The sequence below is a fragment of the Cupressus sempervirens genome, chromosome 8 (assembly GCF_028749045.1).
Source record: "Cupressus sempervirens isolate cs-2001-9-10 chromosome 8, ASM2874904v1, whole genome shotgun sequence".
Lineage (NCBI taxonomy): Eukaryota > Viridiplantae > Streptophyta > Pinopsida > Cupressales > Cupressaceae > Cupressus > Cupressus sempervirens.
Genome location: NC_143125.1, coordinates 698,632,571 through 698,660,440, shown reverse-complemented (window position 1 = coordinate 698,660,440; position 27,870 = coordinate 698,632,571). Strand labels below are relative to the sequence as shown.

The 27,870-nt window shown below is 33.6% G+C and overlaps 1 pseudogene; it reads right to left on the bottom strand.

The window, feature by feature from the left end:
• Nucleotides 1–9,295: 9,295 nt before the first annotated feature.
• LOC149544372 (DNA replication licensing factor MCM7-like) overlaps nucleotides 9,296–27,870 on the bottom strand; it is a 139,197-nt pseudogene continuing 120,622 nt past the window's right edge.

The following is a 27,870-nucleotide window of genomic DNA, read 5'->3' as shown; positions in this document are numbered from 1 at the left end:
GCAAGAAGAAAGGACATCAAGCACATGAATGCACAACTAGGACCATGAATACTCAAAGATTTTAAGGATACTATTACAATTATCAAATGTATGGACACAAAGAATATGAATTGAAAATTGAAGCCAAAATGGTCATCAAAGAAGCAAGAAAAGGTAAATCATAATAGAAATTACTACAATTAGGATTACAATACGATGTATAGTTGTCACTATTTTCAAGAATATGGACATTTTATAGAGAATTGTAGAAGAACACATTTCAGAAGAAATTACAATAGATGGTTGTGTAATGTCCCCTTTTGGGACATTTTCTATTTCCTTTCTATTTGTATTAGTTTGACCATATGTGATGTGATATTCCTCTCAATCTTTCAATTTTGTATATATATGCATATTTCATAGAGTCATGTCTTCTCATTAATAATAATTATATTATATTAAGAATTATAATTATATTAATTATATATATTTATATTAATAATATACCATATATTAAACATATAACATATATTATATCTATCATTATTAATGATATTACTTGTTATAAATATTATTTATTCATTAATCGGGTATATCATAGTATTGAGATATATATAATTTATTTAAATAAGCTTTGATTATACTGATTAATATCATAAGATATATTATACATCATTATAATATATCAACTATGTATATTATATTATATTATAATACTTTATTAATACAATATTGCTATATTAAACATATCTTTATCATTATTTATTATTTCATTCGTATTACTATTATAATACGACATACATAATATAATTATTATAATATTACTTATAGCATAATAATATTATTTTAATATTATTTATTAATATTAATATATATATAGATATATATATATATATATATATATATATATATATATATATATATATATATATATCTATATATATATATAAAGTATTTATTTTTATTTAAATTACTTGTCAAAATGGGGACATCACACTCCTCCCCTCTTGAATTTGCTTGTCCTCAAGCAAAATTATTCATACACAAACTTTGTCATAGACATAAAACATATTTTCATTTAAGGACAAGAGAGATTTATGAAAAACACGAAGTAAATACGATGCAGACAAATGAAGACATGAGGCAAACATGATGTAGACACATCATACATAACCTTGATTATATCTTAAAATTAACAATGCACAATGATTATACTTCTTCATTAGGCTTATGAACCCTGCAACAACAAAATAAGCATCAGTACATGCGTATAAATATATATAAACTTCAAAGAAATTTGAACAATAATAAGTTGATCAAGCTAGTTCCATACTAAGCCCAAGAGCAGACTTTGGCCCCCTTGGTCCCAGTGATAGGTGTTAGGCATCCACACAAGGTGGTCTACTTAGTGGATTGCTTGTTTGGCTAGAAAGGTTCTTGTGAAAAGGAGCCATTATTATCTTTCCCTTAACTAGCACTACAATAGGGTGTCCTAATCTTTCTCCCTTGATTGCAGACTCCATAGGAAAGTTGGTAGGGTGCCCTTACTACCTTCCCCTTAACTAGTACTACAATAGGATGTTCCCCTTATTACAGACTACATAGGAAAGTTGTAGGGTTCCCTTACTATCTTCCTCTTAACTAGTACTACAATAGGGTATCATAGCAGCTCTTTCCCAATTGTAGACTCTATAATAAGGATAGATGTTCTTATAGTTTTTCCCTTAACTAGTACTACAATAAGGTGTCTTAATAGACCTCCCTTAATTGTAGACTCCACAGGAAAGTTGAATATGGCCTTTCCCTTAACTAGTACTCAATAAGGTGCCTTAATAGATCTCCCTTAATTGTAGACTCCATAGGAAAGTTGAATATGGCCTTTCCCTTAACTAGTACTACAATAAGGTGTCTTAACAGACCTCCCTTAATTACAGACTCCATAGGAAAGTTATATATAGTAGAGTTTCTATATAGTCTTTCCCTTAACTAGTACTACAATAAGGCATCTTATAGACTTTCCTTGATTGTAGACTCCATAGGAAAGCTACTTAAAATCCCTAAATCATTTCTCAAATAATCAATTTTACACCTTTATGATTGCATTAATTAAGAAAACTTACAATTTCATATTTTAACTATGGTTGAACTTCCTTGAAGCTCCATTGACTTCCCTCTCTATTCATTGACTGAACGTTATAATACTAAATCTTTTCCCCACTTACAATTTAGGGTTTCATAGAAAAACTCTTCCACATCAATACTAACTCAAGGGTACTAACTAACCCAGACTCTATTCAAGATTTCTTAGAAATGAGGTATCTAACAAGAATAATTAATTTTTAACTTGAAAACATCTATTCATTTATGACTTAAAGGCTTACAAAAACCTTTGCACTTCTAAGCTCTCCAAGGAAACATAGACTTCTGAATTTCCATTAATAGTCTATCACTAAATGTGAATAAATTTTTAATCCATTTATTAATATCATTACATATTAAACTATTTAGTTTATGATCTTTAAATAAATAAATAAAAATATTGTTTGAATTTGCACACCCATATGTGCTTACCCTCAATGTCATATGTAAAAGGGTGGCTATATATGTTTCATATTCATTTACATTCCTATCATGTATCTATTGCCAATATACTAAATCTCAATAATATTATTTCATAGACAATAGTGTAAAGGAATGAAAAATAATGCATATCATATATTTACCTTACCTAAGGTGGAAGCTACTATGTCATCTAGGTGTAGAGTAGCAAACTCAATTGTTTTTTCCTTTGTCATAGATTTCAAAGAAACATAATTGTCTAGTTTCAACACCCATGCTCAAATGTTACACTGATCTCCTCCATCAAAATGTGGAAAGTTCATCTTTCGCAAACTCTATTGGAAATCCCTATTACCATGTGATGCCTTGTGGCCTATTTTTCCCATCATATCGCTTCAGAACTTCAAGTGAATACATTGAACACAAATAACATGCCCTTCATCACGCGATCTTTTGATGATCTTGAACCTTCTAGTGCATCTAAGGATTTCTTGTTGACACTTCTAGCGGATGGCAACACTTCCCATACCATAACAATTTTTTCATGACTGCCAGTAACCACAATAATTCCATCTATTGCAACTGAAACATGTGTAACTAATTATGTGTTTCCTTAAGCTTTGAATAGTGTGTCCATCATTCAATGATATAACTTTGAAATTGTTCTCCCAATATCCACAACTCAGGAAACAAATTTGATGACCAAACTTGCAGAGTGACAAAACATTACGATCCAAGCTCAAGGGTTCTTAGCCAAAAGACTATGTTCCTTATGAGAATAGAAAGATCTAAGCCAATACCAAAAATGGATCCTATAATGAAAAAAATGGGACTCCAATCTTTACCAATTTTCATTGACCACTTTCTATAATATGACTGGTGTAGCTTCCTTCTTATATGCCATTCAATCTTAAATTCAAACTCCAAACACTTCTATTTTGTTACGTAATACACTATGGCTCTGATATGTTATCCAAAACATCGGATAAAGCACTTTGCCACTATTAATTCTCCACATGATATAATCCTCAACTACTCAACAGCGACCGCTGCAGTACCATTTGACCTTCGCTCATTGCATAGTTTCAAGAATATATATTATTTTTGCCAGCTTCATTTTATTTCTACTCCAACTCTACGAGTCCCATTTCACACTACATATCCAATACTGGCTAAAGCAAAGCTAATTCTTGTTAGAAAATCTTTGGTGCTTAGATCAGACTCCAAATATGGGGGAAGTGTGTCCTTTAACCGTAATGCTCTAGCTACGAAATCTATTGGGAGTTTCCCATTAGAAAATCTATCAGTAGGTCTTTTATCAATAAAATCTTGGTCACATGGGAGATGATTGACCTCAACAATGGTGGGGATGAAATTATTATTGCCTGGATCAATAATGGAGTCGCCCAATTCATACAGAGTGGAAATCTTGACATTCCCATTAACATCTCTACTATATTTTTCCATTTTATCTTCTAATTTCTTTGACTTTGCACTGAATACTTTCCACAGGATGGCAGGAAAGATGCTTTGATACCATTTGTAATGTCCCCTTTTGGGACATTTTCTATTTCCTTTCTATTTGTATTAGTTTTACCATATGTGATGTGATATTCCTCTCAATGTTTTGATTTTGTATATATATGCATTTTTCATAGAGTAATTTCTTCTCGTTAATAATAATTATATTATATTAAGAATAATAATTATATTAATTATATATATTTATATTAATAATATACCATATATTAAAAATATAACATATATTATATCTATCATTATTAATAATATTACTTGTTATAAATATTATTTATTTATTAATCAGGTATATCATAGTATTGAGATATATATAATCTATTTAAATAAGCTTTGATTATATTGATTAATATCATAAGATATATTATACATCATTATAATATATCAACTATATATATTATATTATATTATAATACGACATACATAATATAATTATTATAATATTACTTATAGCATAATAATATTATTTTAATATTATTTATTAATATTAATTTATATATATAAAGTATTTATTTTTATTTAAATTACTTGTCAAAAAGGGGACATCACAGGTTGAGTGAGGTTACATGATTTATTTGTTTGAAGATTGGTCATGTTAGAAAAAACTATCCAACAAGGTCTCTAGTACCGAGTAGTGAATTCAATAAGGGTAAAGAAAAGGCTAATGTTTAAAATGTAAAGGAGAAGATGATCAAGATATGAAAAAATAAGGAAGATTTAAATAAATCAAGTCAAGATGAGGTCACTTCATCTAATGGATCAGGTGATCACCTCACCCCTAACTAGGCAATCAAAAGTTATGTATGGGACTGATATTTGAAATATTACATTATGCATCAATTCTAATTACATAAGATTTGAAAGTTATATATGTGCATGAATTAAGATGGAATCAAAAAGTTAAAAGTATGAGTTATTCTATAGATATGTTATTTTCTATTTTGTTGCAGCATGGAAGATATTACTATTGTTGCTGAGCATTTGGAAAATTCTAGTGTAAGCTAAGTTATGAAAATATGTTAGTGTGAGATGATCTGTCTATGTTAGCAAAGCATACTACAAATCATATGTTACCCAAGTGAATTGAGAATATTGTATTGGCTGAGCTTAAAACTGTACATGCACTAAGAAATTAAAGCCAAATTTGAAGGGTTATATAGTCAATTTTTAACTTATTTTTATTTACAATATATTGTAGAGAATGAAGAGCACAAAGGCAATTGGAAAAAACTATTTTTGATCATCTATGAACTAGATTTAACTATTCTTTGCCAACATCCTACAAATTCAACAGATATTTAATTGGTCTTGAGTTACATTGTTTGGTTTTCGTAAACCCTAGGAAGTTAGAAATGGAAGCCAATTCATCATCCACTATTAGAAAATAGGGGAAGGAGTTTTTCAATGTTTAATTGATAAGTAATGATGTTAAGAAATGCCTATTTCATTCCATCCCTGAGATTGGATACAAGGGAGACATGACTAGTGTACTATCGATGATACCACCAAGGGTTCTTCTAATTCAAGATGTGTGTTTTTGTTGTTCATGCAAAGTAGGTTAAGTTGTAGACATGGAGATTTAGGATGTTTATGATAAACTAAGTGAGAACTCTATTATGAACGAAAAGAAATTGATTTTGGAGAGAAAAGGGTTAACATGTGCCCAAGATTTTTTGCAATTCTTTGAAGCTAAATGGATCAAGATAGTCTTGTGTAGGATTCATGATAATTAGATTTCATTGGAAGGAGGACATATTAGAATACACAAGAGGATAATACATAGAGTTATAGGGTATCCTACCCTTGAGTGACCCAAAATCATGAGAAGTGATGCAAAGGAAGTAATTGAGAAAAAAATAGGTGTAGTATGGAACAAGAGAGGGATGTCAATAGATACTATAATAGATCCCATTCTTGCATTTTTAGTCCGAGCCATAGCCCATAAGTTCTTTTAGACAAGCCTACTAAACAATGTTTCTTGTATGGTTGTTGATTTGGATTACAGGATAGTGAAAAGAGACCACTCCTATGACCTTTTTGAGTCATAACTACAACAACTATTAGAAAACATGGAAGCCATTAGGAAAGCCAAAATTGCATCACTCAAATTGGGTTCCTCGATTTTTTGCATATTCTTGTATGTGCAAAACATATTTCCCACCTTTGCCAAGATTGTTTGGAAAAATAATAGATCAATCACCCATCAAATATAAGATCCCATAGAGAAACTATGTAATAACTTTGAGTCTTTTATGACAAGTGATTTTGAAGATTTTAAGAAATCTATGAAGTAGAGGATGAGAATACCTATATCATTGGTGGAACAATGTTACAATGATGTGTGTTTCCTAGTGGATGTAAATTACACACATGCATAAGAAGCAATATGGGGATTAGATGGTTGAAACCCTTTCGTTATGAGATTAATGTTGATGAGGCCTCTAAAATAATAACAAATCTACTTGCATAAGAGACCAACAAAGATGCAACATCCTTTGGTAATGAGGAAGAAAAGTCAAGGATCACAATCAATTTGCAGACTGCCTTAGTAATAAGGAAAAAGAACAAAGTTATGAAGGAACTTAAGGATATATTTGGTGAAGGCAATGAGGATAAAGAAGAAGAAGAAGAAAAACATGTACAAGCACCATTAAAGCTGACACAAGGCCTAGGTGAAGATGAACAAGTTGATGAAGAAGGTTTTGAGGAATATGAATCTAAGGAAGCACCTCAAGAAGATAAAAACAAGAGAAAGGAAAAGAATCAAGCAATGAAGAAACCTAAGAAGACTATGAAGTAGTCACAACAAAATCTAGTTGTCCCTCTAACTAGGTCAAGCACAAGGGAAGCCACTTCACAACCTAAGGAAGTGCAAAAGCCAAAAGGAAAAAGGGCTAGCACCACAGTAGAGTCAAGTGTGCTTGCTAAGAAGCCGAGGAGAAATTTTCAACAATAGGAAGATTCAAATGAGGAGAAGAATCAATCTAATGACTTAAGTAAATTCAAGGTGGTAAGTCACAAGCTATCGTTTGGTATTGACAACTTGTGTGATAACATTAAAATCAATGCATATTTCTTGGTTTTACACATGTTGATTTTGATAAGCTAGGGAGTATATGTAAAAAAATGTTGAAGAGTCCATTTATGATATGATGGCTAATTTTAAGACTACTCCTCTAGAGATTGCCAACTCATTACCCAAAAGGCTATATAACAAAGTCAAGCAAAAGTGGCAATACAATTTGACTACAAAGAGGAAAATAAGAGAGGCTACATTAGACCAACTGATGTCTACTTTGGATAAGAAGATGATGGATAAAACCATGAATAAATGTAAGGCAATACTTTCCACCAAGTATAGAGCCTTTATTATTTTGAAAAATCAGGTTGGAGAGGTGGTGACTCAAAGCACATCACTTTGGAAGGTCATGTATGGCCTAACCACCAAGGCCAAAGAAGAAAAAGGAGAAGAAAAGGTAAAGTAGCTCGACAAAGATGAGGAAGAGAAGAACGAGAGAGAGATGTAAAATATAGTCAAGGAAGGAACTATGGAGGGAACTAAGGAGACAACAGAAGAGGCTATAGCTAAACAAGAGCACTAAGATGTACAAGTGCTAAGTGTCAATCCCCCACACACAAACCAAGTGAGTCATCAAGACTCAACAAGCATAAAAAATGACCTTGACACTAGATTACAAAATACTAGTTGTTTGACTAAGGAAGACTTGAAGAAGATATTGATAGACTCCATCAATATAATGAATTTATGCAACAACCCTATACTAGTGAGAGTAGATGAGTTATAGAAAGAAGAACTAAAATTTTTAGGGGAGCAACCAAAAGACACATCAAATGTGCCCCCACAATTTCTTGAAGTAAAAAAGAAGCAATCACAAGATATAAGTGTAAATTATCTTGAATAGAGAGATGATGCAACAAAGACACCATCTGCTATGTCAACCATTGACACACAAATGAAAGAGGAAAAAACACTACAAACAAGTATATCAGTTCCTAGCCTACAAATTTTAGGATTACAAGCTTTGATAATTTTTGATAAAGTTGGAGCTAAATTACAAAAGGGTCAGGAAGATAGTCATGTGCCCATTTCACCATAACAGAGAGAAGTTTTTAATGAAAGTGAAAAGACTGAAGACTTGAAGTTGACTACTCAGCTTGGGGAACAAATTTCTATAAAAAATCTAGTTACATTACCAATTTCTAGTACTAATCTTACTAGTCATACTCCTTAGAGGTTGACCAATCATGCTACACCTTTGCAAATATCACTAATACATTAGACCTCAATTTGCGACGGCAAGAAAAGGTAATGTGTTTTTGGCTCTTTTTTTTTCAATTTTAGCCCGATTCCGTCACAATTGCAACAAATTGCGATGCCAGTAGGATATAAGAGAAAAAAAAAGAAGCGAAAAACCCTCATTTGCATGAAATCGTGTGACACAAGGTTCTTGTGAAAGGAAAGGCGCATGCGCGAGAGATCACTTCGGAACCATTGAGAGGGCCGGGGCATTGAAAATTCATGCATATACATGGAAAATGTAAGTAGCAAACGTAAAGCTCCTCAATACATTGAAAATTCATGCATATACACATTCTTTCTATTTGTTCCTATTTCTTGCAACCAATATAGACCTTTATGAAAACTATCACTTTTTTTTAGTGACTCATCTTTTTCTACAAAAAATGCATTTATCCTCCTTCGTATGCATAGAGCTTACCTTCATACAGCTGGATTCAATATGATGTTATAATAATGGTACAGTCAAAGATCTTAGATGTGTAATAATCATCAAGGATATTTGACCTATTAATATATTTTATGGAACTGTTGAAATTATTTAAAAATCAATATAATTTAGTAACATACACAATGAAAGTTAGAATATGAAGATAATGGTAGAAAATTGTAAGAATGAGCTAGAGATGAATAGATACGGGAAGACCAAAAAATATGGATAGGTAGACAACTTGTATAAGCTCACTCTTTCAATTTTCTTTCATAATCTTCTTGTCTTGGAAAAAGGTCATGATGTACAAACCCAAACATCAACTTATTTAAGTATATGAACATAAATTTAAAAAACAATGTCATCTTAGAGACTGTAAATGGTTACACAAATGTACTATTTATTAGAATCTTAGTACCATTGAGATTCGAAGAATGCTTAAAAGTGATATGGTTACAAAAATGTACTATTTATTAGAATCTTAGTACCATTGAGATTTGAAGAATGCTTAATAGTGTTCTTTCTATGGTGTAAGAATGTGGCGCATCACTCTGTGCTTCCTCTTGCCTCATGGCAGCATATGCACTGGCAATGTACTCTGTTAAATCTTTGGGTACATAAGGCATCGTTCTTCTTGCAGCTGCTATATATGCCCTGGTGAAAATAACTTGTGAGAATGTAATTAATGCAGTCAAAATTATAGTATGTAAGTTGAAGAATTAGAATCTAAGGATTAGTCAATTACTCACCTCAGTATGGATGAATCAAGAGGAGCAAAACCCAAAGGAGGTGGCTTGCACTTTTGGTGCACATATAAGACGTGTCTAGCCATTTCCAAATCACTATCCATGTCAGCTTTGTCAAGTATCAGCCACATTAAGTCAAAACAGGAAAGTAGTGCTGGAGGAAGATTGATATTTTCTGCAGCAGTTCTCTGGAGATCATACCGACCCCTTTCGCAGTTACAAGTGTCAGATCACAAGAAACAAAATTGAAGCAATCAAAAGGGGAAAAACTATAACAAATTTGTCACTCAATATGCTGCTAATTTGGAAATGGTATGAAATGTATTCAACAGTTCAAATTAATAATCCCTCGTTCTTATAGAATTTGAGCATAAATACCCTTCACACTGGCTTGAAGGTTTCAAGAATCTAAGATTTAACAATTCATTTTGACATTAAACCGGATTAGAGATCAATGATTCAATTCATACTAGGCAAGATTAACAGCAGCTAGAACTGCAGTTCTTGCATTTAAAGAGGTTGTTATGCCTGCCTTTGCAATACTCACAGTCTACTGCTCCATCACTTCATGAATAGCAGTACGGTCTATCTCATCCATTTTGTCAAATTCATCAATAGCACATATACCCATATCTGCAAGAACCTGATTCATCCCACAAAAAATTGAAATGTTACTTCAGCAACTCTATATGTACCAAATACAGATATTAGCTACGCCTTCCACGATCAGTCTTACAGAACATTTGACTAACATCCCAACCCACAATTACAATGCCATTAACAAGTCAATACATTGAATTACTCATACCAGGGCACCACCCTCAAGAACCATCTCATTTGTAATTGGGCCCCTTTGAACAACAGCTGTGAGACCTACACCGCTGCTTCCTCGCCCAGTGGTGTAAACTCCAGGAGGTGCCACATTGACCATGTGTTTCAACAGCTGACTTTTTGCTACTCCAGGATCTCCCATCAAGCAGACATGCAAATTGCTCCTAATCTGTGAATTCAATTAAAATTAGCTATACAGTTCCTTGAGTAGAAATAATTGGAATTGATGTGAGTCGGTAGATATTTGGCTCTAGCTACAACCAGTTGTACTATTAAGGTCACAACTACTGCATCAAAAACAAGGGTAACTTATCTAGCCAAGAATACATGAAATATAATAGAAATCCATCAGTTGTAATAATGAATAGTTCATAATCTTAACTTACAGGGATGCTACAATTTGAAATTCATCAATCATACCTTCATACCATCCTTCAGTTTCTTAGTGGGAGCACCCACAAGTAGAAGCAATAGAGCTTTCTTAACATCCTCATGACCAAATATTTCTGGAGCCAAAGAACGTGCAAGCTTGTTGTAAATGTCCCCATCCTCAGCTAGCCTTTCGATTTGTTTTTGTTCATCACCTTGCAGAACATACCTAGAGTGCAAAGGAATAAACAATATTTAAAAAAAAAAGGTAAATTGGTAAGATATAACACAAGATTACAGTTACATAAATCATAGAAGCTTATTACCAATTAATATCTACCAAAATGTTCCAATGAAATGCCACGTGACTATTGACTTGTGTGCTCGGCAGCAATTCATAGGCTCCATCTTATGAAAAAAAGTACAATTATAGTTCTTGGAATCATAGACCTAGTCCAAATACAGATTGATTGCTTATGCAAGTACTAAATCTCAATGGTTTGGAAAATGTGTTTGGTTAAATTGCAAAAATCTTTTTATAGAGATGGAATTGATAGTGGGATTCAAAGGTTTTTGGCCAGGCCTTGGTGAACTGAACAAATAGATATTGGAGTTGGAGCTCCTTTCTGGAAGGAGATATGCAACTTTACCCTTGGACATGAGAAATTTTTGAGGTGGATATGTGAGACGGGAAGAAATTTTTGTGTGAGCATCAATGGAGCTAAGAGGATAAGCATCTGTTATTGTTGAATCCTTGGTACCCACCTTTTAACCTTCTCACTGAATCCTTCAACAAAGATATCTGGTTAGACTTCTAACTCACTCCTTGCAATACTAGTTTATCTTCCTCTTTTGAGGCTTTTTGGCATCTAACACCCTAGCTAGATTTTTAGACATGGACAAAGACTCTTTAGGCATCCTTCATACCATTTATGCTTGCATTCTGGTTGAGATGGATATGGAAAAAGCTCATCCAGCAGATCCATATTTGAAAATTGCAAAAGGCATTTAGGTGCAACTGCTGGATTATGGCGAAACAACAGAAAATGTTTTCAAATAGGGCACGTGGCTACAGATTGTTCCAGGAAGAGAAAACAAAAAGAAGCAACTTCACAGAGGAAGGCTTTCCCTCATCTTTATTTGGTGGGGAAAAAAAATAGTTACTAAAATGCCCAAGAAGCTTGAGTGCAAGGAAGTAGTTGAAGAGTAGCAGGACATGGATCACAAACCCACAATGGTCTCGGTAGGGGCAGAGACATTTTTAAAAGTGTCAAACCTGATTGTTCTTCAACAGTAGAGCATAAAGATAAACAAATCTTATAACAGAGCATGGATGAGGAGAGGTTTTACATGGGCAAACCTAAGAAGCGGTTGCAGGGTGCAGAAGGGCAGGAGGAAGAAAAGTGGGGACAAGAAAGGATGGGAGAATTGAGGAAGAAGGAACTTTTAATATGATTCCATTTACAAGATAGGGAAGGAGTTAATCAAACTGATTTGTTGACCTGTTACAATATGATGATGTTGGTTCTTGTTAATTTACTCCAATTATTTAAGGCTATTTAGATAACTTGTGTGGAAAATTTAACTGGAGACATGTCCCTCCATAACATATTGATTGTACCCAATTTGTGATTTTTGATATTTTCTTCACTGATAATATAGTGTTACTCTAGAATCATGTTGGCTACTCATACTGGATAATGATGTTTGGTCATTTTTTCAAATTGTAGCAATGGGCAAAACTAGTCCCTGATTGAGATTTATCAAAATAACAAGCTCATTATGAAAAGTTGAGATCTGTTAGAACCAGTCTCATATCAAGTTTGAGACTTTTCAATGTCACGAGCTTATTATCAAAATTTGGATCAAGTTTGAGACTTTTCAATGTCACGAGCTTATTATCAAAATTTGCAACATGCGAAAACAATAAGATCAATATCTAAGTTTGAACCCTATCAAGACAACTGAATTAGTCCATTCAAGTTTAAGCTGCCATACTAATAGACCTATTAGCCTTCAAATCAGCAAGCAAATGTTTCCACCAAAATACCAAGCCACCAAAATACCAGGCCAAGAGAAGTTTAAGTAATTCAAAAATACTACTTAATGTCATTATAGCTGATGTTAATGTGTCAATAACCAAGGTTAGCTCATATACAAGCGTTGTATACAATTTTTCAATTATTAATGAATATAGTAGTTAAACCATCCTGCTGCCTAAAAATATAATCACTTTTTCTATTAGGAATGATTTTGACATTTGATCAAATCTATTTTTACTATTCCCCTGTTGGTCCTAGCATAAAGTGTGATATAGCTTCACTGATGGTATTTCTTATATGAAATGAGGATCATGTTTGGAAAAATAGAAGTCCTTACAAAACAAGAAAGAGAAAATTTAATGACATACGAAAAGCTAAAACTCACTCCTCGTATCTTTTCTTGAAATGAGTAATTGACATCGTTTGCAGATATGTATCAGCCACCAAACTTGCTCACATGGCTTGAAAGCCAGTGTAAGGCATAGGAAGAAATATTCTAGAGATCTCCACAAGATCACCTAGCCCAACCTGGTCAAAATAAAATCTAGTTATGGAAAAATTATATATATGTTATCAACTTGACTTTTCTATTAAAGGATCTCATGCTGAATTGAAAGCCAGGTAAAGAAAAAGATATTATAAACTATTTTGTTGGTACCCTATGTAGCACAACAAACTTGTTCTTACTATAAGAAAATTTTCTTTTCTTTTGTTTCATTGCAGATCTTCTACTTGCATGGAGGTCTCTCCCCATCATTGGACACACTTGATAACATTCGAGCTTTGGATCACATACAAGAAGTGCGTCTGTACACATAAGTATAAACTTCTTCTTTTCCCGCAACACATATAACAAAAATTTTAAGTACTTGCAAGGTATATACTTATGAATAAATATTACATCCTAATTTAAATGTATGAAAACAATGATCATTCCTTTTAAGCTTCATTCATCTCGAGGTGCAATTCAAAAACTCAAGAATAGTGGCTTTTGTTCTTCAGGATACCTTTAGGGGAAGAGTATGTGAATGCCCCCTCGTGTTTGGAGTCCAGTTTAGAGGAGATGGCTATTTACACTGCTAAGGTTTGTTGAATCTAATTCTAAATAACATTGCTTGCTATTGTTGAATCTAATCTAATGTATATTTTAACTAGACTTGTAGCTTATATATTTTGAAATTTTTGTTAGGCCTTGCAGTTTGTATAATTTGATTGCTGGAGAGCTTCTACAGCTAAGCAAGAAGGCCATTGCACGAGTTATAGCCGTGCGCTTGGGTATGAAAATTGTTTTTTATTTATTCTAATGTATATTTTAACTAGACTTTTAGCTTATATGTTTTGAAATTGCTTTTAGTGGCTTAATGTTGTAAGGTCTCTTGAAATAAGACCTTCGGGCTGTTGGTCAAAGTTTTACAAATAATCTTAGGAATAAAGTCAAAGAAAGTATTTTTAAAATATTAAAGTATTTAGCTAGGTCTAAGAAGATTTGTGTACTTTCGACAGTTTTGCTTAGTTTTTGAAAGTTGCAGTAGACCGAAGTTTTCATAGCCCAATTTTTGCTTCCTGCAAAGAACGATCATGTCAGATAATATAAGTGAAGAACAAAACAGGGAGACAATCGCTAGATTGTGGTCTAACTTGAAAAGAAAAGGTGATGGAAAATGTTATTGTCCTTGCAATATTTGTAAGGGCTTAAACCATAGAAGACTACTAATCAAAACAGTTAAGAGGCATTGTAGGGAGAATGGTCACATTGAAGGGAGGCATGACTATCATCCATTGGTAAGTCGTTCATTATATCATTTTAACAATTTATATACATATGAAATCACTTGATGATGAGTTGATGATCATGGTTTATTTATGTTAATCAATTTTATATAGGTTGATCTTCCCAGGGAAGTATGAGGTCGATCATCTGCTACCAGCAATGCTTGAATATTGTCTTTGTCTTCACCAAAATAAAATTCTCCATCAACATAGACAAATTGCAATTATGATCTGTAATCGTAAAGTGCTCTAAGAGGCCCTATGCAGATCATTTCCACTGCATACTCCCACTGCATGATCTGTAATCATAGAGTGCTCTAAGAGGCCCTGTGCTAGTAAGGAGGAAAATCAAACTTGTTGACTTCTTGCCTCCAAATCTGACAAGAACTCCACACGCTCTTCATCTAAAAACATAGTGATTCTTTTCAAATGCAAATACATCACTAGCAATTCATTTTTTTTGGCTCGTCACAATAAGCACAACATTTCTACTTTCCATGTCATTGTTTGTGATTGCTATTACATCACCATTGCCTATATAAGCTGAGTAGAAATGGATCAATCGAGAGCACTTTATTATGAATTTAGCTTTCAAATTGCACAACACTGGTTCTTCTAAATTGTAAAAGATGGTAAACAAAACTTGTGAAGCCTAATGAGCATTTTGTGCCTCCTTGAGGTACTCAAATATATGAGCAAAATTACCATAAACTGTCAAAAAGCTATGCAGATCTTTCACACACAATTTTCATTTCAAAAATAGAAGTAACATCATTTTTGTAGCTTCCTGTGTCATTTTTAGGCAAATCATCTTAGTGAATACTGTAAAAAACAAACAAAAACAAGTTTTTATACCCCTATGCAGAAATCGCAACTACTTAGGGTATAGTCCCATGAAGAGAGGGGAGCCACTTAAACTGCTAAGAAGTTCAGGAGACTCATAAATCAGCTAGTCCCATGGCTTTTATAGGGAAAATTGTACTAAAAACAAATTGGTTGAAATTTTTTGGGACATTAGCAACCTCATAATTCTATGGCACCAATTAATGCTAAAATAATTAATTGAGAGTCTTTGTAATGGCTGATGTATTTGATGTGGAACAACTGAACCAAATTAGGAGTTAAAAAAAAGCTAGACTTTTTCATTAAGAACTACAACCCCCTCATGGATCGTACATCATACCAGCCAGCCTTACTGGCTCATCTAACAAGTGTTTCTTTGTTTCTTGGCATTTACCTTTTGTAGTTTTTTATTGATTTTGAGGGTTTGACTTAGAAGTTAAATACATTCTAGTTCTGAGCTAATGCAATGTATTTCTTTGCCCTTATGCATAATTTTGAAATACTGCATATCATAAATACATGTTTGATATTTTTTTGTGAAAACACACCCATCCTCCAAAAAAAATATTATCGTAACACCATCATAACTTTCACACATGACAATTTTTTTCCCATTATTTACAAACATTTCAATGTAGTAAACATATAATTTTTGCACTATATCTTGCACACTTTTCTTGTAGAATATATAACTATTGCAGGTTACATAAAAAGACTTTAACAAGATAAATCTGGTTGACACGGGAAGAACTATTGTTTGCACAATCCATTAGCCTAGTATTGATATCTTCGAGGTATTTGACGAGGTAAAGATTTGGTTTTCTTAAAATAGCTTTGTGAAGCATTTGAAATTGGCATCTTCTTAAAGCTAAATGAAATATGCTGCAGCTATTCTTAATGAAGCGAGGAGGTCAGCTTATCTATCCAGGTCCACTTGGTCACAATTCTAACAAACTTATAGAATATTTTTCGGTAAGATGCCATCCACTACGGTTTTATTCTATTGAGAGATTTAGATATGAATTTGGTACCTTTTGATGAGCAGTTTGAATTTTGGAGTTGTAAGTAGTCATAGTTTATTGTACTAGAACCAATAGGAAGTTGATTTTATATACAAGGAATTGGTCATGCCGGATAGTGTTGACCACTAAGCTTTTAGCAAACATTCTCAATACGTTGAGCTTAAGAGTCAAGCACTAGCTGCAATCATCATATATGTTTTAGCTAATTGAAAATGATTCATGTAGGCCATTGAGGGGGTTCCATAGATCAAGGAAGGTTATAATCCAGCTACGTGGATGCTGGAAGTAACTTCTATGTTAGAAGAGCGCCGTCTAGGTGTCAACTTTAGTGAAATCTATAAATCATCAGAATTGTATAGGTGAGTGAGTTTGCCTTATTGATCTCTTGAGCCTATTCCAATGGATTTTACATTTTATTTTCTATCTTGTACATTTTCCTATCACAGGCAAAACATGGCACTGGTAAATAGTTTGAGCAACCCAATTCTAGGCTAAAGAGAGCTTTATTTTGAGACAAAGTATTCTAAACCCTTTCTAGCATAATGCATGGCTTGCCTATGGAAGCAGCACTGGTCCTACTGGATAAACCCTCAATAAAGGCATCCAAATATCAATTGAAGGACAACTTAAAGCACGAAATATTTTTTTTTGTTTTAATCCTTCGACCGTCGCACCTACAGTAACCTCAACACAATTGGAGGGGTTGGCATTGCAATTTCAATAGAAAACACAAGAATTGTGACGTGGTTGTCGTCACACCTACCCTCCAATTGCGACGGGGTTGCTGTAGGTGCGACGACAATGCCGTCGCAATTGCGACGAAAAAGACAAGAATTTTGATGAGGATGACAGGACAACAAGGTGGCTACATAGCTACGGATAGGCGTCGCAAATGCTACAGCAAGGGTAGACATCATAAATTGTGACTGAATAACTACGACGTCTATGTCTGTTGCAGTGGCGACACATTGCTATCGTAATTGCAACACATAGCCGTCGCAAATCAATGCCAAATCTATTAGTGTATCAAGGTCGAGTCCAAGTACATCAAGGAGTGTAGATAATACATCATATGATGATGTAAGTTTAGTTAAGGTGATTGAATTGCCTAAGTTTGATATAAGCACAATCACAATTGAGGAGATGAGAATTCTATAGGAAGATCTATGGGGAAAGAAGAGAAAAGAATTGCTTAGAAGGGACCAAAAGAAAAAACATGTATTTCATGAGATCAAAGAAATGTTTATTGATGCTTTTAGTCTCCCAAAATAAAATGAAGACAAACCTATCATTGAGCAACTTGTAAATATTGTTGATAAGATAAAGGATGAAGACCTGGAGTCTAATGTGAAAATCTTAGAATGGTCTGAAAGGAAGTTACAAAACAAGGTTTTAGAGAAGCTATCTAGTGTTATTGCACTTAGATAGGTCGAGTTAGCAACCAAAATTTAATGTGTAAAGAAGGTGTTAGAGAATATATTTTCTCTATACACAAAGCTATGTAAGATTGATAATTTCACCAAGGAGAATCAACAGGCCATTGACCAAATCGTAGGAGATTTACAAGTAATAGGTACTACTCTTAAGCAACCTCCTAAACAAAGCCAAATACACTTTCAAAGGTTACTGGCTAAATAGAGAAGGCTTGCAACATTGCAAGAAATAGATACAAATATTAGAAACACTCTTATTAGCATCCAATCCATGTTAACTACCTATATGGAATTGTTACACAATGAACTAGCCTATGCTAAAACTTTGATGAAGAATGATTCCCAAGTTTCTACAAATGAAAGCTTAGTTGACCATGCTATTGATATAGAAATTTGAGTATATTTATTGGACACAATGTGTATCAATTAGGATGCAGCCCTAACGATAATTATGGAGCTACTCAAACCATTTTTTGATAAACACATTATAAGTATAGAACCCAGATGACATAAGTGTCAAAAAAGAGGGATAATGAATAAAAGAGGGATAGTAAGCTTTTGAAGAACATGGGAGTAATAATGAAGAAATAGGGCATAGTAAATTTTGATAAGATATAAGGAAAAAAAACTACTTATTAGGAGTAACATAACTAGAGACAAAAATGAACAATTTACTCAGGGGGAGTAATGGAGAAATAAGGTATGACAAATAGTCATCAATTTGTAATTTTGAAAATTTTAAAGTTTTGAAAATTTTGTATGGGAGCATGATGCAGGAGCATCCTGGGTGTGTGAGAAATCTTGTATCACCCAAAAATATTTTATTTTTAGTCTTTTCTATTTTAATAAGTAATACTAGATAGGGTGGTTACTATTTATAGGAACTTGCTATTTTTAGTAAGTTTGTCATATGTGTTGGAAATCTAATTGAAAAGCTCATTGTTGTTGAAGATCAAAGAGGGAGATTGTTGTAAAAGAATATTTTCAATCATTTTTTTGTCATTGATGTCAAACCTGCTATTTGTAGGGATGATATTTGTTTATAAGATCCAAGTACTATCACTTAGTTGATTGATGAAGAAGATTTGATCAACAAGATGTAACAAGAGAACCTAAGGGAAAGGTTGAGTTATGATGTTGTAATGAAGTGCAAGGATCAGTTAAGAAAATGGTTAAGTAATATATTGATGACATACTCAAGGATACAGAGGTTGGTCACACTTAGAAACATTGGAGGAAGAAGTTGTAACATTGTTGACTGCAAAGCTTAAACCAAGATCATTAGTGGGTGCCGAGCAAATTACTTGAAGTTGAGAAAATTCTTAGTAGAAGCTGAGTAATAGACATTTCTAGTGTGTGCCGAGTGATCTTCATGTGTCAAGTGAAGATTAGGTTCCAAGCATCAAAAAAAATTAGTTGGTGCTGAATGATCTTCAGGTGCCAAGCATCAAGAAAAAGATAGGATTATTCAAGAAGTTTCTAGAGGAAATAGAATGTGGGTTAAATGTAATGAATCCTACCTAATCCATGCTAATTGAAATTGAAAAATGAAAGGATGGAGTGAGAAATGGTACTCCAAGACTTCTATTTAAGAATTCATAGACCAAGAAGCAAAGAGCTACTAATACTATTGCTATTGAAATGCTAAAATCTACAAAGTGGTTAGAATGGTATCAAGGAGGAGACATCTCTAGGAGAAGGAAGATCACCAAGGCTCTACTTCTATGAGTGGCCATAAAGAGATGATTGCACTAGTACATTGAATATGGAGACTCAAGGGGACAAAGCTTGAAATGAGAGCAAGCTGTCAAGAGTTGCAAAGATTGAAGGTTAGGCAAGGGTATGAGCTGAGAAGTGATCTAAAATTTACAAGATAAGTTGTATGTTGTAGTCAGGTCAAGATTTTTCAATACTCTCTAGAAATTATATTAGATTTGAAAATCCTATGCACTTAGGTTGGCCTAACAACCATTTGTAAATCCTTTAATAGGGTGACATTCCAAGTGAATGTTGTAAAGTCCTCTAACCAAGCCTGGTTCTAATAGGATGGTTAAATCCTCTAACAAGGTCACATTTAACAATGTTTTGTAAGCATTTAGCAGGGCATGCCTTTCATAGGGCATCACTTTAGAAGGGTGAGAATTGAGTAGCATGTTATTAGTGGTTTTTCCCAAATTGGGTTTCCATGTAAATCACTATGTCATGTGTTGATTTCTTATGTGTTATACTTGCATGTTGATTTATAGTAACTCATTGATTAGATAAATTAAAGCTTGGATGAATGAATGGTTGAATGGGTTCACTACACTTAATGAAAAGTTTTAATAGGAAATTTGGAACTAGAATAACTGATTCACCCACACCCCCCCCCCCCCCCTTTCTTAGTTATTCTAAAGCAATTCTAACAATTGGTATCAGAGCCATCTACTAATTTAGTTTCAAGGTACTAGAAGTAGGAAGATCAAGATGTCAAAGAGAGAAGTTCCCAAGCTCAACAATGACAACTTTGTTGCATGGAAGAGCTTGATGAAATTGCACCTTGGATCAATAGGTGACTATGAACAAACTTCAATTGGAACAGAACATGTAACTCCAATAGGACCTCTTACTGTAGATGACTTGAACAAAAAGAAGGAGCATAACCAAGCAATGTTGGAGATTGCTTCTACACTTTACTATGTTGAATATGATGACATCAAAGATTGTGACACTACATTCAAGATGTGGAAAACCTTGTCAGGCATCTATGGAGGAGATCAAAATGTCTAGAGAGTAAAGAGAGAAAGTCTAAGAGGAAAGTTTGATGACATAAAGATGGAGGAAGGTGAAAATGCTGCTTAATATGCTACAAGAATGAAAGAAGTGGTGAGTGACATAAGAAGTCTGGGTAGACAATTGGAAGAAGAAACAACTATCAGTAGATACTTAAGAACTTTTCTTCCTATATATGTTATAAGAGTTTCAGCCATCCAAGAGTTGAGGTGTATATAAGGGAACACACTAACCTTTGAAGGAATAGTGGGAAGACTTACTACATTTAAGCTATCCAATTTTGACAACTACAGACCTAAGAACCTTGAACCTACTTTCAAAGCTAAGATGACAATAAAGATAATGAGGAGGACACATCAAGCAAGAGAGGAAGAAAAGGAAAGCATGCATCTAATGATAGCAACATAGATGAGGAAGATGTGGAATAGTTAGAAGCACTACTGGCTAGGAGATTCCATAGAGGTAAAGGAAAATTTAAAGGTAAGCTCCCTATCATATGTTTTAATTGCAATGAATTTGGTCATATAGCTACAAGATGTCCACATAAGAAGAACTAGAAAGAAATAAAAAAGAACAAGAACAAAAGAGAAGATGACAAAAAAGATTATAAGGAGAAAGGTAAGAGATGTTACATTGTTGAAGAAGATTCTGATGAGAATGATGATGAAGTAGTCTATGTAGCCATGAAGGATGAATTAGATAAAGATGAAGATGAAGCAACAACATTGGTTAACTATGTCAACAAGAATGACAAGTGGATTATAGGAAGTGGATGCTCACATCACATGATAGGAGATAAAAGTAAGTTCATTACCTTTACTCAATATGATGGAAATAGTGTTAGATTTGGTAATGATGCCCCATGTCAAATCAAAGGAAAAGGCTCTTTCAAACTTACAAAGAAAATTTCATGTGATAATGCATACTATGTTGAAGGATTGAACTACAACTTGTTTAGTGTATCACAGTTAGGCAATGTAGGTTGCAAAGTTGAATTTGGAAATAAAACTGCCAAGATCTATGACACTGATGGAAATATGATAGGAAAAGGTGAACAAACTAGGAGTAATCTGTTTTACCTAGATATTGAAGAAACAACATGTCTTGTTGTTAGACTTGATGATGTGTGGTTGTGGCATAAAAGGTTGTGTCATGTTAACTTTGATAATCTGATTAGCATTAGAAAGAAAAAGAAAGTTAGAGGATTGCCCAAGTTGAAAAAACTTTAAAACACAATGTGCAAACAATGTCAACTAGGGAAGATGACCAAGTCTAGTTTCAAAATAAAAATATACACTTCAAATGAAGTACTAGAGTTAGTCCATACAGAATTCTTTGGCCCAATAGAAGTGCAAAGCTACCTAGAAGAAAGATACATAATGCTATTTGTAGATGATTATTCCAGGATGATGACTACTATGTTTCTAAATCAAAAATTTGATGCATTCCAAATTTTTAAGTGGTATTTGGCTAGAGTTGAGAAGGAAACAAGAAAGAACCTGAAATGCCTAAGGTCGGATAGAGGAGGTGAGTTCACAGCAAGAGAGTTTGAAATATTTTGCAATGACAAAGGTGTTAAAAGGAAAATGTCAGCACCAAGAACTCCACCATAGAATGGTATTACTGAAAGGAGGAATAGGTCAGTAATAGACTGTGCTAGAACCTTGATGATGGAGAAAAATGTTGCACTAAAGTACTAGAGAGAAGCTATAAGTACTGCAGTCTACACTCTAAATAGAGTTTAAGTCAAGAAAGGTACAAATGCAACACCTTTTGAATTATGGTATGGTCCTAATGTTAAAAATTTTAAAGCATTTGGTTGTAAATGGTATATCCTAAATGATTCTAGAAATGGCAAGTTTGATGCAAAAAGTGATGAAGGCATATTTCTTGGATACTCCACTAGAAATAAGGCATATAAGTGCTTGAATACTAACACTAACAAAGTTGTGGAGAGTGCAAATGTAAATTTTGATGAGCATGTAGAAGTTTAGGTTGAAGAGTCAAAGCAAATAGAGGATTATAGATCCTTTGTATACTTCTATGAAGGAATGATAGTTGAAGATAATGCTGCAAATCAAGTTGGAAATCAACAACAGACTTCAGTATCTACCGAATCTCAACTAGTGAATGTCGAGCTGCATTTAGAAGCTAAGCTGTAGAATATAGGAAATGCACATTCTAATTTAGAAAATAGTATGAAAGAAATAAATTATGAAATGCCAGATGAAGAAGAAAAAAATGACTTTGAAACTAAAGGATCAAACATGGAAAGAAGAACTAAACCTAGATTGGCCAAGTATGTGAGAAGACATCACCCTGTAGATCAAATCATTGGTGACAAGGATGTAAGACCAATGACAAAGAATAAGCTCAGGAATGAATCATGTCTACTGAGCAAGGTTGAACCCAAAATAGTGAAAGATGCACTACAAGATGATGACTGGTATAAATCCATGAAAGAAGAGAAAGATCATATTGAGAAGAACAAAACATGGTCTCTAGTTCCCAAACTAGTGATAAGAATGTGATTGGAACAAAATAGATATTTAGAAACAAACTTGATGACAAAGGTGAGATAACAAGAAAAAAAGCGAGATTAGTTTGCAAAGGCTATGCTCAAGAAGAATGACTGGATTATGGAGAGACATTTGCCCCAGTTGCAAGAATGGAAGGAGTAAGAACATTACTTGCATATGCTACATATAAAGGTTTCAAAGTCTACCAGATGGATGTGAAGTCTACTTTTCTAAATGGTATACTGGAAGAGGAAGTCTACATAGAAAAACTAGAGGGATTTGTTGATGAGAAGAACAAGGGCATGGTTTGCAAGCTACACAAAGCACTTTATGTATTGAAGCAAGTACTTAGAGCATGGTATGAGAGGTTGTACAAGTATCTTGTGAAGATAGGATTTGAAAGAATAGATGACAAAAACAACTTGTACATCAAAGATGAGGAAGGTAAAGACATTTTGATATCAAAAATCTTTGTTGATGATATAATATTTGGAGGAGAAGATGTTATATGCAAATATTTTACTAATCAAATGAAGCATGAATTTGAGATGTCAATGTTTGGAGAAATCAAATTCTTTGTTGGATTACAAGTACATCAGTTGAAGCATGGCATATTTGTGACCCAATCCAAATACATCAACGAAGTATTCAAAACATTTGGGTTAGAAGAGTTAAAACTAGTTAGCACACCAATGGCAACAGGCCATAAATTATCCAAGAATGATGAATCTGTTGAAGTAAATCAGACATTATATAGGTCAATGATTGGAAAGATGCAACGTGTTGTACATAGTAGACCAAACATTGCATTAGCTATTGGAATAGTAGCGATATTTTCTACAAATCCAAGAGAAAATCACTTAATGAAAATGAAGAGAATATTGAGATACCTAAAAGGAACTAATGACTTCAGTTTATACTACAAGAGGAATGAGAAGTTTGAACTGAAAGCCTACATTGATGCAGATTGGGGAGGTAAAATTGATGATAGAAAAAGCACCAGTGGAGGAGCACTTTTCTTAGGAAATTCTAATAATATGAGCTTAGAAGTAGTAATCAAAACTAGAGAGTAAACAATTCCAATCATTTCCATGATTAGAACAATAGAGATCAGAGACGAAGACATAGAGGACAAGGATCTAGAAGAGGAGGCTTCCATGGGAAATGTTTTCACTTCGGGCAAGAAGTGCATAGAGTATTTGAATGCACCTAGTGCTAAGGAAGGAAAAATCAAGGAACAAAAGGCTAGGCTAGAGTTGTACATGTTGATGAAGATGCTAGCTCCACATATTCTAATGATGCTAAAAGAGGAGAAGATCTAATTAATCAAAGAGTCCTTCTGAGTGGTGATAATGAACTTGAGCAAAGAAGGAGTTTGTTTCACACAAGCTACAGTTACGAAGATAAGTATAAAAATGATGGTCACCAAGTTGAAGCTGAAGAGGTAGAAATACCCGCATCCATATCATATTGCCTAGGTGCAACATGACCACAAGGTTAGGTCAGTGAGTAGTGCTTAGTGAAGTTCAAGATTGGAAGCTACCAAGATGAGGTACTATGTGATATCATACATATGAAAATATGTCATGGGTAGGATGTGGTTGTTTGATAGGCATGTTTTACACATTGAGCGAGAAAATGCCTTCACTCTAACTAGGGATGGAGTGAAACATAATTTGAAGCCATTGAAGGATAAAGAATAAAAGGTATGAAATGCTTCCATAATGTGTTTTGTTGATGGAAAAGAGTTTATTAAAGGTATGCAGTGTGAGAATATATGTTTTTCTATAATTCCTAAAGATAGCAAAGAAGAAGAAGAGGAGGTACCTGCAAAATTTGAAGATATATTGGTAGAGTTTTCTGATATTGTATTAGATAATGTACCTAATGTATTTCCCCCAACGAGGAAGATTAGGCACAAGATGGATTTGGTTCTAGGAGCTAGATTGCTATAGAAGGTAGTGCACAGAATGACACCAATGGAAAATGAATAGTTGAACAAGAAAGTTCATGAGTTGTTGTAGAAGGGGTTGATTTGAGAGAGTCTAAGTCCATGTGTTGTACCAATAGTGTTGGTACCAAAGAAGAATGGAGAATAGAGGATGTGCAAAAATTCTCATGCTATCAACAAGATCTCAATAAAGTTTAGATCACCTTTACTGAGGATGGATCATATTATAGACTATTTGAGCGAAGATGAGTACTTCATAAAGATAGATCTGAAGAGTACGTATCATCAAATTCATACCAGAGAAGGTGATGAGTGGAAGAATTCTTTCAATATAAGAGAAGGATTGTATGAGTGGTATTCATCCCTTTTGGGCTAACTAATGCACTGAGCACTTTCATGAAGTGGCTATATTTTACAAAGAATTTATAAGAGATTTTAGCAATATTTGTGGACCCTTGATTAAAATAATGAGAGGGGATATGAAAGAGTTTAAGTAGACTCTAGGAGAAGATAAGAGTTTTAATTTGTTGAAATAGAAAGTTACTAAGTAGCATCTTTTAGCACTTTCATATTTTAACAAGGTGTTTCAAGTAGATTGTGATGCTAGTGGTACTATAATAAGAGCTATTTTGAGCCAAGAAGGTACATCTATTTCTTATTTCAATGAGAAGTTGAATGATGTAAAAATAAAATATTTTTTTTATGATCAAAAATTTTGTGCTATAGTTCAAGAATTGAAGAAGTGGAGACACTATCTTCTTCCTAAGGAGTTTTTTTGTATGCTGATCATCAAGCTTTTTAATATTTGAATAGTCAAGGAAAATTGAACCAAAGGCATTTAATGTGTGTTGAGTTTTTTCAAAGTTATACATTTTTTTTGAAACATAGGAGTGGGAAGTCTAACAAAGTTGTAGATACTCTTAGTGGAATACAACTTTTATTGACAGAAATGTAGATAAAGGTGGTTGGATTCAAAGAACATAATACTTTGTATCCAGATGATCCTAATTTTAGTGAAGCATGGAGGGCTTCTATAGAACCTGTTACACTTGATAGGACAAAGTGGTTGGATTTTATTATCTAGGATAATATGTCGTTCAAAGGAAGCCAACTGTGCATTCCCAGAAGTTCAATGAGCGAGAATCTCATCAAAGAGAAGCATAGTGGAGGATTGGATAAACATTTTGGAAAAGATAAAACCATAGCTTTGGTTGTTGAAAATTATTATTGGCCATAGTTGTAGTAAGATGTAACAAAGTTTGTACAAATTTGTAGAGTATGACAGATGGTGAAAGGAGTGAAGGAAAATATAGGGTTATATCATCCATTACCTATACTAGAGAAGCCATGGGAGGATGTTAGCATGGATTTTTTTCTTGGATTACTGATGAAAAAGTGCAAGCATGATTCTATTTTTGTGGTGGTTGATAGGTTTTCAAAGATGGCATATTTTATTCATTGCAAAAGACTAGTGATGTTGTTCATGTAGCAGAGTTGTTTTTCAGAGAAGTGGTGAGATTACATGGTTTGCCAAAGAGTATAGTTTTAGATCAAGATACAATTTTTTTGGATATTTCTAGCATACATTGTGGAAGAATTTGAAGATAGATTTGAAGTTTAGTTCATCACATCATCCACAGATTGATGGATAGACAAAAGTTGTCAATTGCAGTTTGGGAAACTTGTTGAGCTGCTTGGTTGGAGATAAAAGGATTGGCTATGATTTTACCATAGGAGGAATTTTCATATAATAATTTTATCAATGGGAGTACTGATAAATCACCATTCTAGATTGTATATGAGAGGATTCCTAGAAATGCTTCTAAATTGAGGCAGCTAGATAAAGGAGAGATAAGTAGTGTTGAAGAAGAAGATTTTGTTGAACATTTGAAGAATTTCCATGAGGAGGTGAGGAAGCACATCATAAAAATGAATGCACCGTATAAGGCTAAGCTAGATGTGAAAAGGAGATATAATAAATTTTAGATTGGAGATGAAGCCATGGTTCATTTGAGAAAGGAGTATTTTCCAATGGGTACATATAATAAGCTGAAGATGAAGAAATTTTGACCATGCAAGATAGTGAAAAGGCATGATTCTAGAGTGGAGTTTCATATTGAATTTAATATTTCACCAATGTTGAATATTTTAGATTTGATAAAGTATTGTGAAGGAGGTGATGGAAATAAAGTTGTAGAAGCATAGTGAAGCATTCCAACAACTAGTTCAGCTATAAAGGAGATTGATGAGATAGTAGATAGTCATGTCGGAAAAAAGTACTAGAAACAAATTTTATGAGGAATATCTAGTCAAATGGAAAGGGAGGCTAGTTGAGGATTCATCATGGCTAGCAAAGGAAGAGGTTAATTGTCTTGGTTTTCCTCTGAACACTTGAGACGTGAGGGGCACTTCTCAAATTTTCCTAGGTGTCTGATGTAGGAGCATCCTGGGTGTGAGAGAAATCTTGCATCACCCAAAAATATTTTATTTTCAGTCTAATCTATTTTAATAAGGACTAGTAGATAGTGGTTACTATTTATGGTAACTTGCTATTTTTAGTAAATTTATCATATAAGCTTGGAATGTTCTCATTTTCTATAAAGGTTCATTTTAGAGATATAATCCTACCATAAAAATATCATTGCTCTAGGTTAAGTATTAGAGAAGTTATTGCAGATTTTTAGTGAAAAATTTTGCAAAAAAAATTTAGGCTCATTGTTGGAGGCCTTAGAGTTCTTGGATGAGATCTA